Source organism: Alosa pseudoharengus, unplaced genomic scaffold, assembly GCF_046254945.1.
Source record: "Alosa pseudoharengus isolate Yale_2024_CS ecotype anadromous, Long Island Sound unplaced genomic scaffold, YU_APseudo_1.1 YU_APseudo_1.1_scf_8, whole genome shotgun sequence".
In the NCBI taxonomy this organism is placed as follows: domain Eukaryota; kingdom Metazoa; phylum Chordata; class Actinopteri; order Clupeiformes; family Clupeidae; genus Alosa; species Alosa pseudoharengus.
In genome coordinates this window covers 11,714,729-11,724,578 of record NW_027468870.1, presented here as the reverse complement: position 1 = coordinate 11,724,578, position 9,850 = coordinate 11,714,729, and the positions used below count along the sequence as shown (strand labels likewise).

General features: G+C 47.2%; 1 protein-coding gene across 1 annotated transcript in view; it reads right to left on the bottom strand.

The window, feature by feature from the left end:
* efnb3a (ephrin-B3a) overlaps nucleotides 1–9,850 on the bottom strand; it is a 34,033-nt gene that overhangs the window by 5,926 nt on the left and 18,257 nt on the right. The gene's annotated exons all lie outside the window — the stretch shown is intronic.

Genomic DNA, 9,850 nt, shown 5'->3' with positions numbered 1-9,850 from the left:
ATCCAGCTGTCTCTGCCTATACTAATCCCCGCGCAGCTCCGCATTACTGTAATGTGTCAGTGATTCAGTGCCCAGCAACAGCATCCACTCCCTCTGTCTCAAACTGTCTGCAGCTCACTTGGGTTACTCAGAGGAGATCTCGTCAAATGAGAGGAACTCCAACACACACACACATACACACACACATATGTGTGTTCACACAAACATACCACATAACATGTACACATACAACATACAGTACACACACACACAGTACACAGAGCTATAGACAGGAATGTTGCATACTGACCAAAAGACATACACACACGCGCACACGCACACACACACACACACACACACGTGTTAACACAAACATACCACCTCCACAGAGGAAACACACACACACACACACAGCATAACCTCATTCCACAGCTGGCTCTACTCAGCTTCAGGAGGGGGAAATCAGGTCAGGCCCACTCCCCATAGCCCTGACAGCCAAGCCAAAAACAATCTCCAATCAACCAACCACACCACAAACACACCACACATACAAACAAATAAACAGAGATGACGATGAAGGCGGACAGCGCTATGAACATCACTGAGGGAAATAAGAATGGAACGCTAATCAGTGGGAGACCCCCCAATAACAGAACGCAAACAAAAGAGCAAAGAAAAGAAAGCAAATAAAAAATATCTGAGTTCTGTGTAACCTTGGACAGAAAACAGCACAAAAACAAAATGCCAAAACCCAAGAGGAAAAACAGGAAGAGGAAGAAAAAGAAAGAAGCACCAGGGCACCGAGGCTACTGCTACAGGCCTCCCAATCGCCCCAAAAACGTCCACAACTCCTTTCAGCGGCCCCTCTGACGTCCAGCGAGGCCTGCTGTTCCTGATACGCATCTACGGACGCTGGGCTCCCAGTGTTTCCCACAGAATTTAATTCTATTTGTGGTGGTAGGTTTGCAGAATTAACTTGAATGCAAAAGTTTTTAACAAATTAGCGCAGTGGGGTTATGATGCTAACCAGATTTAAGCACAATTTAGCCTTCTAGTCATCTTCTAGGCCTTGCAGGATTGTTAATGTTGTCTTTAAACATGCATGTAGGTTCGTTGATAGTACAACATGGAAAATCATTGTGTGGTGGTCAATGTTGATATTGTGGTGGGCCGCCACAAATAAGTCAATGTATGGGAAACACTGGCTCCTGATTACTCAGCAGTGCAACGACCTCTTGGCCACGCTCGACCAGCACGTGGGGCAGCCGTGGCCTACTGGTTAGGGCTTCGGACTTGTAACCGGAGGGTTGCCGGTTCGAACCCCGACCAGTAGGCACGGCTGAAGTGCCCTTGAGCAAGGCACCTAACCCCTCACTGCTCCCCGAGCGCCGCTGTTGATGCAGGCAGCTCACTGCGCCGGGATTAGTGTGTGCTTCACCTCACTGTGTGTACACTGTGTGCTGTGTGTGTTTCACTAATTCACGGATTGGGATAAATGCAGAGACCAAATTTCCCTCACGGGATCAAAAGAGTATATATACTTATACTTATACACCTCTCCTCCTCCGCACGTTTCCCCATCCCATGGTGGAGGACTGAAATAGAGGGAGACCTCTAAAACAGGAGAAGTCTAAAACATGAGGGGGGAATATGTCTGGAAGTGGAGGACTAACAGTAAAGCTATGATACACAGACAGAGCAATTTCTTTTAGCAGTGTTGCCAGACAGTGTTTGGGCACGTTCCCACTGATACAAGGCAAACAAAAAAAATATCTAGAGATCTTACATCCTCAGTTGTCACCAACTTGTCAAAAGTTCCCCACTGTAGCATCACTCTTACGGAGAAAAAAAAAAGGTAAGTCTAGTGCATGAAGAGCGAGGAGGAGGAATAGTGTGTCGACAGATAAGAAGGACAAGTTTATTACCGACGGGCTTACAAGAAAGCAGAGGACGGACTTATCATACGAAAAAGTTTCAGCTCTTCTGACACGAGACAAAAGTGGACGGGACATGGACGTGGCGGGACGACAGGGAGAAGTGGGCTGAGGAGACGTCGAATTTGGGGCTGGACGGAGGGGGACGGAGGAAGCGTGAGCAGTGGAGGATTAAGTAATTGAGACGATGATCCGCAGCGATGGGGAGAGCGAGGGCAAAAAGAAAGGAGGAAGAAAAAAAAAAAAAAAAAAAGAATTCCGAACTGCCGGTAAAAAACCAGGCGGAGAGACAGACACAAAACTGTTCATGTGCAAAAAAAAAAAGCTAAAACAAGAGAGGGCACTGACCCGTACAGCCATTAGTGGTGCGAGTGCAGAGGCCAGAGTGGGGGGGGTGGGGCGGCCCTCTGCGTTCTGGGACATCCTTAAACGACCCCTTTAGTGACCCACTTAGACCCCCTCGCGTTGGCCCGAAAACATCCACCCCAAGAGACAGGAAAAGAGAGAGAGAGGGAGAGGCATGGCGAACGGATTGACCCGTGCTAGCCACGGATAGACGCAAGGCCTCTCGAAAAGATGGGCTTAACCCTCAACAAATGAAGGGCTAAACTATGCCAACCATCTAACCCCGGGGGAATTAGAAAATCTGTTTGTTGCGCAGAAACCTCCCTGCCACTCTGGCTCAGCTCAGCGCACACACACACACACACACACACACACACACACACACACACACACACACACACACACGTGGTGCTCTGCTGACGTCGACAGCTCCAGGGTCCAGGGGAAGGGAGAGAGAGAGGGGAAGGGAAGAGCAAGAGAGGAGAGAGACTGCGATGGTGGCTGCAGACAGGGACAGTTAACACTCTTAGCGCTCCACCTACGTTTGCACACCCACAGGGGGCAGTAGCGAGCGAGCTAGTGGACGGGTGAGTGAGTGCAGAAAGTCAATGGCCAATGTCCATTATAAAATGAAGTGGGGTGTGGGGGGTGGTGTTAGACACTGTAGGTGGTCCTGCAAATGGTGCGCAGCGGCAACGCATTGGATTTTTGGTCAAATATGGCCACAGGGGCTTGCTCTGTTTGGAAAGCACAGCCAAATCAGGGGCCTGGCTCACTTAGTAGGACGGCATCCAAAAAATCTTTTTTCTTTTTTTTAATTTTCTATTTAGACTGAGGGGAACATTACTCTATTACATGTTGATGTCAGAGCCGATCTCTCAGGCAGGCAGGCTGGGAGGCAGGCAGGCAGGCTGGGAGGCTGGCAGGATAGTAGTCACTGTGAAAGAGTGCAGAGTGCTGCCAGTGTGTTTGCTTCTCCCAAGACCCCCCGAGGTGGCCTGCAATCGGGTTACGCTCAGCGATCTGCGACCACGTGACCGCTGGAAAGAGCTTAAGAGAGAATCGCCCTCCGACCGTCCCCAAGCCCGGCCTTCTGTGGCCAGCACCTGTGAGAAATGTGATTGCAGAGGGTGGGGGTGGGTTTGTAGGCCTGAGGTCAGCCTTTCTGAGGAAGGAGCTCACCTCCGCTTTAACCTCATTTAAAATGTCAAAGGCCGCCGTTTGTTTGTGTGTTCAAGATATTAAAACGTAAGAGGATAATGTCGGCCAACAGACTTCAACTATGTTAAATCAAGATGAATTCTTTTCTCTCCAATTTCTTTTTCTTTCTTTCTTTCTTTCTTCTTTTCTGCTCCTTTACTTGTCTTTCCTTTCCCCCTAACATTTGTAATGATAAGTGATATGTGATAATGATAAAATAAAAGTAAAATGTATGTAAAAATATAATTATCTATTATATAATCTAATTATCACAAAGGACAATAAATCGGCATAACTGCAAAGTGCATAATTAAATTACATTAAATACGTCAATAGCAATAGCAATTATGTTACATACCAAAATAACAATTGTATGTATTTTTTGGAATGTCCTGCATGTTATTCTACATGTATCATCTTAAATATTACAACTGTTTGTATTAGTCCCAGCATTAGTATTTGCATCTCTTATATGTAAGGTTTAGACAATACTATATTAACTATATTAAACTCTTCATGACCATTCAGTTACTGAACAACTGTACACAGAAGACAATTACAGCAACATGTACTACCAATCTGTCTCTAAAACTGTAGCCAATTTGTCAAACAATGCATCAAGCATTTACTGTCAATTAAAAATGTCCAAAATATGTTCATGAATGTCTTATTATTAACTGAAAGCAATGTGGCATAATGCATCATAAAGTATCACCCTCATCCTTGAACATTTAAATACATAGTCCTTATAACAGTATAGTAGTTGTAGTAATAGTAAAACAGCATTTTTATATTATACTATCCTATACCCATACTATTATACCAAGTTCCATCAAATTGGATGGGCCATCTCAACTTTCAGAGGTCAAATATTTCTTACATATGAAATGGCGAGAACATTGAATCAAAACAAAACACAGACAAAATCAAGCCATTAGGTCGGAACTCATTTTTAATGAGTGACTGGTGGACTATACATTATTCTTTACATATCTCTAAGCTTTAAAAATGTAATGTTTAAAACTCACAAACTTTTCCCAATTTTCCCTAAATCTGGTACTGACTATCAGACAATATAACTGCTCTAAGAATGTGGTGACACATAGTCATCGGATGTGCTGAAGAGGGGCTCTCCTGGGATATTCATCAAGAGCCAGGTGTTTGAAATATTCCCTTTCTGCATTTGCCAACCTTCTCCCATATGAATACATTCATGCACTAGCACAAGACAAAGAGTGAGTAAAGTTAACCTGTCGATAAGGACGCTCACACAGAAACACTGTTTGAGAGTTTTGTTCAATAAGATCATCTGACACAGACAGAGGAAGAACATCAGCAAAGAGTCCGTGGCAGCAGGGAACCAAGGAGAGAAAAAAAAGGGAGATGGAGGAAGGAGAGAGAGAGTGAGAGAGAGAGAGAGAGAGAGAGAGAGAAAGGAGTGCAAAACAGAGGGAGTGCAAGAGAGGAATCGGCAGAGAAAAGTCTAAATTAAGCAACGGCAAATGTGTAATGCAGGGGAAGAGAGAAGAGAGCTGGAGTGAAAGAGAGAGAGAGGAAGAGGGGAGGAAGAGAAAGTAAGAGAGAAGACAAAAACAAGAAAAAGAGGATGAAAAAGTGGGAAGAGAAGGAGACTAAGAGACACAATCTGAGCCTGAAATCAGAAAGGTTTTTCTGGGTCATGTTCTTGTCAGCTCGGGTTGGGAGCGACGCATCGGGGAGAGATAAAACCAGCGGGGACTGCGGAGACGAGGCGTGAGGGAGCTGAATGAGGCACACAAGAGACGCAGGAGTGTGTGTGTGTGTGTGTGTGTGTGTGTGTGTACGTGTGTGTGCGTGGACTCCACTCCACGAGCACCACTCCCTCTCTCTCGCCCCCCCCCCCCCCTCTCTCTCACACACATCCTCCCTCCCTCTCCTCCTCCACCTGTCCGACGCCACACCTGCTCCTGCGCCACACACACGAACACAGTGGACCTGAGCTCAGGCCACCCAGGCTGCTGCCGTTGTTCTGTCTCTACAAGCCCGTCTCTACGCAAACACAAACACACCCATACAAACACTGACGATGCGCTCATCTAATTCTCTTCGTTTCGGAGGGCCGTCTGTTCAATATTTCAAAATGGGTTGGCGGCACGTAGTCATCTGCTCTTTATACGGCTGATTCCTTACAAAATGACTAAACGACTCATGACAGTTATTCAAATCTCTCACAGTTACAGATCCACACATCGCTCGGGAACAGACTCTTGCATATAAACAAGCGCGTGTGTGTGTGTGTGTGTGTGTGTGTGTGTGTGTGTGTGTGTGATCAACAGCCCCATCATGCATTAATACTCTCATCCAAGACGCATGCCTGCACTGTCACTCAAGTAGAATGACACGCTTGCGCTTTGAGAGACAGAGTACAGCATCACCAAGGCCTCATCTCCCCCCTCGAGTACATCCAAAAAAAAAGGAAGAAAGAAAGAAAGGAAGAGAGAAAGAGGAGGAGAAGAAAAAAAGGCCCCACCCCCACAACGCAACCCCATTTCACAAAGAGCAAAATAAAGACACATTATAGAGGAGCATCCAGCCGCAATAACTCCCTCTGACAACTGAGTCAGCGCGCAGCCATAGGGAAGAGGAAGACAGAGAAAGAGGGAGGGAGAGAGAGAAAGAGGGAAAGAGAGAGATGGAGATAGAGAGAGAGAGGAAGAGAGAGAGAGAGAGGGTGGGGGTGCAAAGCAGACAGTGAGCGGAGGCAGAGGAGAATAAAGTAGAGAAAGAATGAGAGAGAGAGAGAGAGAGAGAGAGAATGAGAGAGAGAGATTTACTCCATTTAAGGTGGAAGTTATGTCTCTACAAACCACATACAGTATTAACCTGGTGCTTGTGCGTTTATAAAAGTGGACGTGCACACTAATGTGTGCGTGTCTGTGTGTGTGTACAGGATGTTGTCTGCTCTATTTTCCTGCATCTCCATTTGCCGTCAAAATGTCTCACAACTTATCTGTGCTAATGGGCTCTCTGTCCCTCCCTCTCTCTCACTGAACAGGGGCCTGCCTACACGCCAGCCTGGTAGCTATGCGCTCATTTGAGTCTGATTAGAGAACATCTCAATTAGCACTGGCGTTTGCTCCGAGAGCCTCTCAGTGAGAGACTGGGTCTCTCTAGCTCTCCGAGTGAGCGGCGAGCCTCCGAGAGGCCAGTTGCTCCGCACTTCCCCGCCCGATGCCCATATGGCTTAGATGCGGGTGGATGGCTATGTGCACTCACTGACTCCAAGACTAGCAGCCTCGGCAGCAGCAGCAGCAGCAGCAGTACGGCTAGCAGGCTTTTTAAAAAAAAAAAAAAGATCCTTGGACGTAATGATCGCAATTAGCCGCTTAATGACACATATCAAGCGCGTGTCGCTAATGATGGAAGGCCTGATGACAGGGGTGAGTTCAAACAGGAGGTAGCGGTAGAGCGAGAATAAAAGACGAGAGAGATAAAATAGAGCACAATCGCGAGATCAAATTAAACTAATGAGAGGGGTACTTAGGCCAGAGCAGGTAATGGATTCCCGGTGATAATAAATCTCGGACGGACTTCCCGGAGAGTGCGGAAGCGGCGCGGCTTCTCAGCACGTCGCCCCCCCCCCCCCCCCTCCTGCAGTGACATTTTCACCGAGCTGCGGCAGCATGCCTAGTAGCAGCGTAGACTTTCGCCCTTTCGTGAGATGTCTGAGTCGGGTTTTAAACCATGACCAAGGGAGCGCCGCTTTCCCCCGTGGAGAGACCACACGACACCCCCCCCCCCCCTTCCCTCGTTCGCAGATTGTGCTGCATTTTTAAACGACTGTCAAGATTTGGCTCCAGTGGCCGGACGCCATGGCATGGAGAGAGCTAAAGCTGCTGGCATGAAACACAGACCCCGCTGGGTGGACAATGCCAACACTGGCAGGGGCACTGAAACACCCCTGTGGGAGTCTGTGTGTGTCTGTGTGTCCGGGAATTTGTGCAGTAGGCCTATTGGAAGGTATCAGACGTGTGCCATGAGTATGTTGCATTGTAATGGATTGTGTTCGTAAAGCAATGAGCGCGTGTATGTGTTGCGAGTTAGAGAGTGCTGGTTCGGGAATATGTTAAGAAGTTAAGAGCGCAGTGTGTCATATATATTTCAAAGTTCGTGTGGGTTTTTCATAAGCTACTCGACTCTCTCGCCTTGTTCCCCTCCACAGCACACTCTTCCCTCCTCACAGCTTTCTCATTTCATCAGCCTCCTCCTCCACTCTCTCTCTCTCTCTTTCTCTCATCGCCTCTTTCCTGTTCTGTCCCTCTCTTCTCCCCCTCTTCCTGTCTCCAGTGAACAGCTGGTCAAGAGAATTCCCCCAATCCCCTCTGAATACAGTAATCTCCCTCAACGCAAATGTCTGTCTGTCAAAAGGGCCTTTATGCCTGTGTGCTCTCTCTCTCTCTCTCTCTCTCTGTGTGTGTGTGTGTGTGTGTGTGTGTGTGTGTGTGTGGACGATGACCGCTAACAATTATATTATGGAAGGTTAATGCTTTGTTATCAAAAGGAAGCTGTACAAATAAACAATAGGATAATTCCACAGTGAGCATGTGTGTGTGTGTGTGTGTGTGTGTGTGTGTGTTTGAGCGACTGTGAAAGAGAAAAAAGGAGAGTGAATGTGTGTACATGTTTGTTTGATCGTATATGTGTAAAGGTAAGCCTGTGAGAGAGTGACTGTATGTAACTATGTGTGTGTGCGTGTGTGTGTGTGTGTGACTATGTGTGTGTGACTATGTGTGTGTGTGTGAGAGAGAGTGAGGGAGTGTTGTCGAGCAGCTGGAGCAGCCAGAAGGTTAATGAATCGCTGTGTTAAACCTTCTCTATCCAATTAGTCTAGGAGTCCTCCTGCATGACCTTTATCAGCGAGACATATAAACCTGCACACATGCTCCTGAATCAGAGCACACACACACACACACACACACACACACACACACACACACACTTGACAATGTACATTAAATACTAGTGTAATCAGAGAGGATTCACACTGTGACCCAACATTCTACAGTATGTTCTCTCTCTGTGCTTCTCTGTGTGTGTGTGTGTGCTTGCTGAGATATTCTTGCCACACAACACACATACACACAAGCCACATGTCAAAGTCATACACAGACAGGCACATGCAGGACCCGCGGAGCTGAAAACTCAGACAAACCCATAAACATAGATGTGCAGGCGGGCGCACGCACACACACACACACACACACACACACACACACACACACACACACACTCGCACGCACGCACGTACACACACACACAGACGCACGCACGCACGCACGCACGCACACAGTACACTGTAATGCAGTGCAGTTCTGATTGCTGACCTAGATTGGGTAGGCGACATGTCACTTTATATTACTCACAGTCACTACACAGCAATCTTGCCATACACATGCGCGCGCATGCACACACTCGCGGGCGCACGCACGCACGCACGCACGCACGCACGCACGCACGCACGCACACACACACACACACACACACACAGCAGCAAGGGTCCTGGTGTCGTGAGGTGCATTCACCTCATTCAGCCTCCTTCTATCTCCCTTTTTCAAATTTGCAAGTCGATCTAAAGACATCAGACAAGACAAGAGAGACAGGCAAGCTCTCTCTCTCTCTTTCGCTTTCTCTCTCTTTCTCCCACTCCTTTTCTGAAGCATGCACACACACACACACACACACACACACACACACACACACACACACACACACACGCACACATAAACACACATACACACACCTTCAGGGGCAAACAACACGCTTGATTTAGTGAGTTATTTCAACTTAACCTTGATGAATAAACCAGTGCAAACTTTTAAATAATTAAAGACACTTTACACCACACACTGATACAGTATGACACTCGCGAAGAACACACAGCGTATACTAAAACAACCAAATATTTCCACAACACACAAAACACACATACGCAGGATTACGCACACACACACACACACACTTGAGCCACTAACACAATGGGCTTGTCCATCCCAAGCACACAACCCAATCCCTTGCAAACATATAAACACACACACCACACACACACATGCAAACACACACTGTACAGTCACAACAACCAGAACAAAAAAACACGGAAGCAACCTTTTTTCTCTTGGTAAATAATTAAGCGTTTGTGTGTTTGGCTTGATGTGATCGGCGGGCTGTGTTTGGCGACGGCAGCGACGGTGCGCTACGCTAGGGGCCCTCTGGGGCCGTCTGCATGCTGAGCCATCGAACGCAAACACACACACACCACAACACACACAACACACACACACACATACAGACACACTGAAGCAAAGAGCTGCGGGCAATGGCACACAATCTCTAATGCACATTCTGATTTGTCACAA